The sequence below is a fragment of the Lepisma saccharinum genome, chromosome 7, assembly GCF_977018435.1.
Source record: "Lepisma saccharinum chromosome 7, izLepSacc3.1, whole genome shotgun sequence".
Classification (NCBI taxonomy): Eukaryota; Metazoa; Arthropoda; class Insecta; order Zygentoma; family Lepismatidae; genus Lepisma; species Lepisma saccharinum.
The window spans coordinates 91,175,661-91,184,223 of record NC_139235.1 but is presented as its reverse complement, the minus strand read 5'-3'; positions in this window follow the sequence as shown (position 1 = coordinate 91,184,223).

The following is an 8,563-nucleotide window of genomic DNA, read 5'->3' as shown; positions in this document are numbered from 1 at the left end:
TTAAATCTCGAAATATGTAGATATATACAGGATGATTCTGAACATTGGGGACAAACTTCAGGAGGTGATTCCTGACTGGACAAGGAACAAAAAGATGATTCATGTGAACGTATGCCCGGAAATGTGTGTGTTCCAAGATAGAAATGCCACCCATTATCATGTTGGGAATCCCTTGTAAGAGCACTAGTTGCCTAACATAGGGAAAGAAATTCATGTGATGGGCTATTTTCACAAACTGATCAAAATTTGCATTTCCAGGTGCTCAAAATGTTGATTTTTTGATGCTTTGAGAAATTTCGTTACAAGGAAATAAATTCATAATTGGGAAAAGAGACACGTGGTAGTATATAAATACGGAGAAACTAGTACTCACTTTATCCGCGAAACTGGTTTTTCTCCCCCCGATAACCCAGAGTGTGAATGCAAGGCACATTACATCGGCAGGTCCATCAGATCTGTCAATGAAAGAATCCAACAGCACCTAACACATGCGAAAAAAGCCCAACCCACTACTGGTCTTGCTAAACATATCAAATACAATAGCCATAAAATTCAAAAGGTTCAAGTCAAACACACTGCCCACACGCTCTTAGACACCAAAATCAAGGAAACTTGTGCCATAATGCACTTCCCGCACGAGCTAAACATCGATAGCGGACAGGCACACCACACACGGATTCCCCTACTACAACAGTTATCACCTGGAAATAGCAAACTACACAGACCCAGATGCACAGTTAACAACATACACCTAGCGGCAGCCGGAGAACTACAAACAAAAGATGCACGCCAACCAACAGTACAGCAAGTTCCAACAAGGATGGTGGCAGTGGCCACTGAAATTAATAGAACGATGAAGAAAAAACCGTTTTGTGGATAAAGTGAGCACTAGTTTCTCTGTATTTATAAGGAAATAAACATGAAAAGAAATTAGAAACGTCGACTATGCCCTATTCATCACAATCAGGTCTGCATTCAGGTCCGTGGTAACGCTTTGAACATCTACTCTAAACCTGTCCTAACACTGACATAATAGTGTTGTTCAATGTCATATACTGTCATGATGCTTATACACTGTGTGTTTCAGAGCATTCGTTCCTTTTTCCTGCTCGTATTCATGTGTACATGTGAATTCCAAAAGGTGGCCAGGGGCATGGTGCTGATCACATGGCCCCCACCTTCAGCTGTGATCAAGAAAGTGTGGAGCCGTAACTCCACACCCCCTATACGCCTTCATGGCATGGTGCAAAGTACAGGGGAGCACTTTTTACCATGTATCTGTAATAATTCTGTGCCACTGTTACCTGTTTTATCACAGATAACTGAGCCAAGAGCAAAATGAAAGTACTGAGAGCTTGAACAGATTCCACAGCCAGTTGACCATAACTTAACATGGAGACTTTTCAGGAGAAGGGGTTCTATATATTGCAATTTATGAAGGCAGAATCACACACACTTGTGCAAACAGCACATTGACAACATTTTTTGACCACTTCCAAAGGCATAGGCAGCAGGAAATCCGAGGCCAAATTTATGCCATATATGTTTGCAAGAAGCACAAACAAGTCAAGCTATAATACTGCTACAAATTACGATTCAATCTGTGTGCAGTTATGATGAATTTTCTCGCATTGTGTTAGTACCCAGTTTGCAATATTACATCTTGCATGTCATTCATGAACAATGTGGTTCGAAATAATTGAAGGAAAAAAATACATGGTCCATAACATATATAATACATTTTATTTTCTCCAATGTCAACATTTTCGTGTGTACATATGTATACAGGTTGACTACAAGGCTTACATTATTCTCATATGCTGTACACAAAAACACTCAACAACGACATCTTAATTTACACCATGCTCAGTGTCATCCAGGAAGACAAGAACACTTTGCCTCTGCATGGCAATTTAAGGCTCTAAACTTACATGTAACATTTTTGATCGGTTTATGTATATTGTCATTTGCTTAATTCAGCAGTCTTAGTGTCTTTTTCTAGGTAATAACTTCATCTGGAAACACTGACAAGTTTCCTTAGCAGAAATTACTATCTTTGTTCTTAAATTATACTACAGAGCATTCCCTGACATTCGCTACGAGACTCGGCATCAAGCAGACCGGCATCAGCGCTTGTCTTTCCCGGTGAACGGGGTCAGCGACAGTCGAATGCTACAGTCTGTTTTTTTCGCTCTCCCTGCCTTCGCTCTTTTTCCCTTTCTGTTGACGTTGCAGACTGACTCCAATATAATCCTCCCTCGGAAGTTGTGTTGTGTCCGTGTGTTGAAGATTGTGGCTTAATATGGCACCACAAAAGTTTACATTACAACAAAGGATTTATCTTGTCGAGTTTTACTTCGGAAAGAGGAATTGTGGAGAAGTGCGACGACGTTTTGCAACGAAATTTCCTGGCGTTCCTGTTCCACATAGGACCACTATATTAAACCTCGCAAAAGAAGTTTAGAGTAACAGGATCAGTTCTGAATAAAAGTGGAAAGAAAAACCCACGTGTACTTACTGAGGAAATAAAAGTATACAAAGACAATCCGCGTACCATCTGAGAGTTAAAAGAGAGTATTGTACGAGAAATCGGGAGAATTACAGTAGACAAACTTGCACATGTAAATGCCAATTTCCTTGGGAAATGCCAGGAATGTGTTGCAGCAGAGGGACATCATTTTCAACACCTTCTGTAGTCAAGATTAGTACACAATATGAAAACTGTAATTTTAATAGCAGACTGTCGCGGACCTCGTTCACCGGGAAGGACAAGCACTGACGCCGGGCCGCTTGCTGCTGAGTCTAGTAGCAAATGTCAGGGAATGCTCTCTAGTTTTCCCATATTTTCTCCCACTTCACTTTTTATTCAAGATGGTGCACGTAATACATGTTTCAAAAGTCTCTGACACACTTCAGTCTAACAGCTCAAAAACTGTTGAGGATTACAACTTGTAGTGTTTCGCATTCCAATCGTCAACTTGAAAAGTTGCTCTATACTCTGCTACATGTCTTCAGTAGTTGTAGCAATATCATGTGTTTAATCAGGAAAAAAATGAGGTGCTTTTTCTTCTTGTGGGGTTTTGTCAAGTATAGAGTGTGCACAAGTAAAAACATGCTGTGAAAAACAATGAGAACTTGTCTATCATGGAACCACAAGCTTTTTAGACCCGGCCGCGACTCCTGTGCACCATACTCCCACGGGTAGGGGAGGAATAGAGTGGAGCATGCTGTTTTATGGCCAGAGTTGAACGGAAGAAGGGAAGGTGCACAGAGACTTTTCAGCGAAGATTCTTTTCCTTGTGGTTGCTCTATACCACCTAAATATCCTGAGAACAACTAAAGGCGATCAAAAATAAAAAAGAAGTTATTAATGACTAATTTCATCAGATACTTCTAGAACACCCTGTTGTTTTCAAGAGAATGTACAGAAAATCAAATTACAAATAATGCAACATTGTAATTAATAAGTACTAGGGATACTGGTAACCAAGAGTGCACAGATTGAATGAAACATTTTATACACGACCATATTGATAGGCTGTTGGTGTTCTTTATTCTTACAAACACCTAACAGCATATTTATGTAACAGACAAGTGTTATAGATATTTCAGGAGTGGAAACTAACCAAATGGTCAACATTACTTACTAATTACTGACCAATTCAACTACAGCGTGGCAATAAATTAGCATTTTAATAGAAAAATGGAACTTCATATCCCCATACTTTAACACATTTCTTATACTGAACACAAAACTAATGCTTTTTCATGAACATTAATTAAAATATATTTCCATTATTGTACCAAAACATTAAAGGTAAAAATAAATTCCCATTTAAAAAATATTTATGACAACAAAATACAATTACTGTAACTTAAACCTTGTCTTTATTATGTTTTTTTTATTTTTAAGAAGTTATTAATTAACTCTTTCACTAGTTTTCTGCACTGCTTCAGCATGCATTTTTCTTCTCGTCTTCATAAATATTTACTGTTTTAGAAAATTTTAACGGCCGAGAAATGACAAAACGGTTTTAAGAAGTTCCTTCCATTGCATTTATCATTCGTTTTAGCACTCCTATATTATCTGCAATCATAAACTGCAGTCACAAATGATGACTCAAAAGAGTGAAAAGCTTGGGACCAATTTAGTGTTTTTTTTATTGTGCTGCTATGCTGTATACTGGTTTGGAATAAAATAATGTTAATTTCCTCAGCAGCGTTTCTCATACGTTTAGTTTTCATTGAGAACTCGTGGTGTATTCCCCAAAAAAACAGTAACGAAAAAAAAAGTCGCAAATTGCAGTCATGAGGGGGAAAAACTACAAATTACATACTAAGATGGTAAACTTGACCACTGACCATTTTCCACGTCTATTATTTGTAAGCAAGGTGGATTGGTTTAAATTGCAATAAATAATTTATAGAATAATGTACATAAGGATTTTTTGGTATATACCAAAATCACTTTTGGTGAAAGTACATTAACCTCGTAATCATTTAATGGTGTTTTATTAAGATCTAAGAAAGGAAACAGAATGTATGTACTGATGGGGTGAAGCTCAATCGAAAGGAAATGTAATAAGTAAACTGTAAACGCATTTAAATTTCTATTGATTTAAAATTCAATAATTTTTATAGGCAAAAATTGCAAACATTTAATGCAGAAAAATATTCAAAATACTAATCATGTTAAACCATAAATAGTCATTAAACTGTAAACCAGTTGATATTTTGCAAACTATCATTAAAAAAATTGCCAAAATTCAGCTATAAAGACTATAAAATAATATTTCAAGTTACAATTATATAGTACATTTTATTTTCACTGGATGAAAAGTTACTGAAATTATGTTATAGTTTAATTAACACACACAACAAACATTTTCATAGTATGTTCACATATACAGTATCAGAAACAAAAATGCATATTTACATATAATTTTTAATTTGCTTTCATCAAACTGTTCAACTATTTTACAGGTCCGTTTATTAGAAAACACATTTCTATCTAAATGTATGGTGCCAAAAACCACACAAGCATGTTTTCATGATTTTTATCAACCCTGTTTGTAAGAATGACAAATCAGGTGGCAGAACTAGAAAAAAATTGAAACATAATGATCAACAACTATCACCATTATGGACTAGATATTGTTTAAGTATGGTTTGTACAGAAAATCTACATACGAGTAGATATGCTTGTGTCAATGTCAAATCCAGGAATGTACAAACAATATGAACAATAGTTTCATTGCTGGAGTCATCATCATACTGTTTAGTAATGGCTGCTATTGAATACCTTTATCCTTAAATGTAAACACTAAACATTACATTATTACTAATGCAATGTAAAACCACATGTGGATAAGTATAGGAAGGCAGTGTGAATTGCAACTGCTTGATACAATTGAAATGTGTACAGTGAAGAATACTTTAAAATGTGCATTTATTAAACGTTTCACAGTGCACTGAAGACAAACAGGTTTTCTTACTGATATTTTGCTTGTTGAAACCTAGTTCCAACTTTACGAGCCTTTGAACACGTGACAGATTCATGATTACCACTACCAGTTCTATTTTCTGTTGGAAAATTACAAATTATTTAGCACCCTAACATACTGACTATGTAATCAATCAATGCAAAGGAAGCTCTGTGGATATATCTATGGACAAAACTTATGAAAACCTTCTTTCAAGAAACAAAATCGTGATATGCTACATGTGGATGGTAAAATGTGCGCAATTTAAGGGGTAGGAGGTTGAATCCTGCTGGTGTGTGCTGTTCCAACAGCATACTGCCACTTGCAGTAAACTTAATTTGTGCTATGTAGCTGCATACACACAGTATGAAAATTGGCATTTTTCGAGGGTTTGTGATGAACCCTTGATGCGTAAAATGTTAGTGAGAGAAATTAGTTGTATTGAAGTGTCTCTCCACGTGCTGTGAAAGCTTGTCCATGTTTTTATGGCAACACCCTGTATAAAAGTGCTTGTGGTGCACTGAGGATAAAAGTTAATGTGCAAATGATTTTCTAAAGTTATACAGTAATTTTCATTTTGATTAAACGTGTTTTTTACTTCATGGATACTTTTGTTATCTTATTTACTGAAATGCACTTGTAACATGAGCATTGATTGATTTGATTTGATTTATTTTACTTCACTTCTTTTGTGCCACTTTTGGCTAATTTGTGAAAATGGGGATGAGCGATGATATGATGAAATTGATGAATGGACACTCACAAACATACATGCCCAGGCCAGGATTCGAACCCAGGACCTCTGGTATCATAGTGCGATGTACTCACCACTCCGTCATGGGGGCCAGCAACATGAACATTGAAAGTCCTATAATACACATCTCATTTATCCAAATGACACAAACGCTGTCCATTTGCATCTATCGTGGGTTTGTGAAATTTCATAAATTCTATTTCATTATATTCTGTGGTTACATAAAACTTGAGGCATGCCTCCATTTCAATCAATCATCTCGCAAAATCATTACGTTGTTCTTTACCTTCACACATGAAGGGAAATTTCAACTTTCTATTAACATGAACATTTTTGATAAGCATGGATTTTAATGACACAATTATTTACTCTCTCTTCTTCTGAAGATACATGTTAAAAAAAATTAAATAATGTACATCATTATTTCATGATTGGTTCACATCTCACTACACAACTTGGATCACATTACAAATTGCTCTTTAATGACATGTTTCAGAGATATGACCAAGAAGTTGAATTAAATTCAGACAGAGAAAAATGCTTCTTTTTACCCCTGGAAAGGGTTGGAAATTGCTCAGGTCTTCCACTCAGTTTTACAGGGTTTGTCCAATAAGTATCGGGATCGATTTTGTCCGGTCAATGGGAAGGGGTGAAGGGTGGTCTCTGTGGGTGGGATCGGTGTCGTGGGATGTCATGTGAGCTAGAAGACCCAGCTCAGTTGCTTCCGAGCCTTTGGAGTGTGTAGGTCGCACCTGAAGTGAAAGTGTGTTTAGTGTACACGTCGAGAGTAAAGATGCAGCGAACCATCGAGCAGCCTTGTGCCATCAAATTTTGCGTTAAACTGAACAAATCTGCTACGGATACTTTTGATATGATCCGTGAGGCTAACAAGGATGAAGCCATGTCCAGAACGCTTGTTTTTGAGTGGCATAAAAAATTCAAAGATGGCCAGGAAGACGTCAAAGACGAACAACGTGCTGGACGTCCAACATTGATCCGAAATGCTGAAAATGAGGTCAAAGTGCGAGACAGTGATCGCCAGTTAAGTGTTCCTTAAATTTACTGTAATCCACTGTGCATTCAATTGTGACCGATGATTTGCAAATGCGGAAGGTGTGCGCGAAGTTGGTGCCGAAGGTTTTGTCAGAAGAGCAGAAGGAACACCGTATGACGATTTGTCGTGAACTGTTGGAACGTTTGGAGACCGATCCAAATCTTTTCGACAGAGTAATAACCGGTGACAAAGCCTGGATTTTTAATACGATCCGGAGACCAAAAAGCTAAGTGCTGAGTGGAACACAAGTGCCTCTCCTTGACCAATAAAGGCCCGCATGAGCAAATCAAGAGTGAAATCGAAGCTCATCGTCTTTTTTGATGCAAAAGGTGTGGTGCACAAAGAGTTTCTGCCTGCTCGACAGTGAACAGGAAATTTTACGCAGAAGTGCTCGAACGTTTGAGGATTAGGGTCCACCGCATCCAAAGGGAGATCGCCGATTCCTGGCTGCTGTATCACAACAATGCACCCAGTCACACGTCGCTAATTGTGAGGGAGGCACTGGTTAAACACAATGTGGCAACACTGCTGCAAGCACCCTACGGTCCAGATATGGCTCCCCTGATGACTTCTTTTTGTTCCCTCGGATCAAAAGGAGCCTGAAAGGACATCGCTTCGTGACAATTGAGGGGGTCGAAGTGGCTTTGACGGGGTTCCTGAACAGCCTTGCGGTTGCAGACTTCCAGGGGGCGTATGAAGAGTGGAAAAAGTGCTGGCAGTGGTTTATTGATGCAGAAGGGTCATATTTTGAAGAATATTAACACACTGTACATATCAGGGTTGGCATTTTTCCCAGATTTTTTTAAAAAAAACCAGCCCGGGTGAGTTTTTTCAGATAAAACCCAGCCAGGTTTTTTCAGGTTATGTTTAAAAATATGTATTTTAAAAATGAAATACATTTTCTCCTAGTAGGAATATATCGTAACATTCAATTTGTAATAGTTTTTCTTGTATGTACGCATTGCTTGCATTATAGAATTATTTTCCTGTAGTTTACGGTTATTACAAGCATAAGAAAACAGTTTTTCTTTGTGACGTTTCAGGAGAACACACGTTCCTTTCATCAGACATTTATTTTCATTTTTGATTGAATGTATTATTGAATGAAAATAAATGTCTGATGAAAGGAGCGTGTGTTCTCCTGAAACGTCACAAAGAAAAACTGTTTTCTTATGCTTGTAATAACCGTAAACTACAGGAAAATAATTCAATTTGTATTACTTTATACCTTGTCCCAACTATCTCTGGAGCAAGCAAACGAAAACAAGTCTC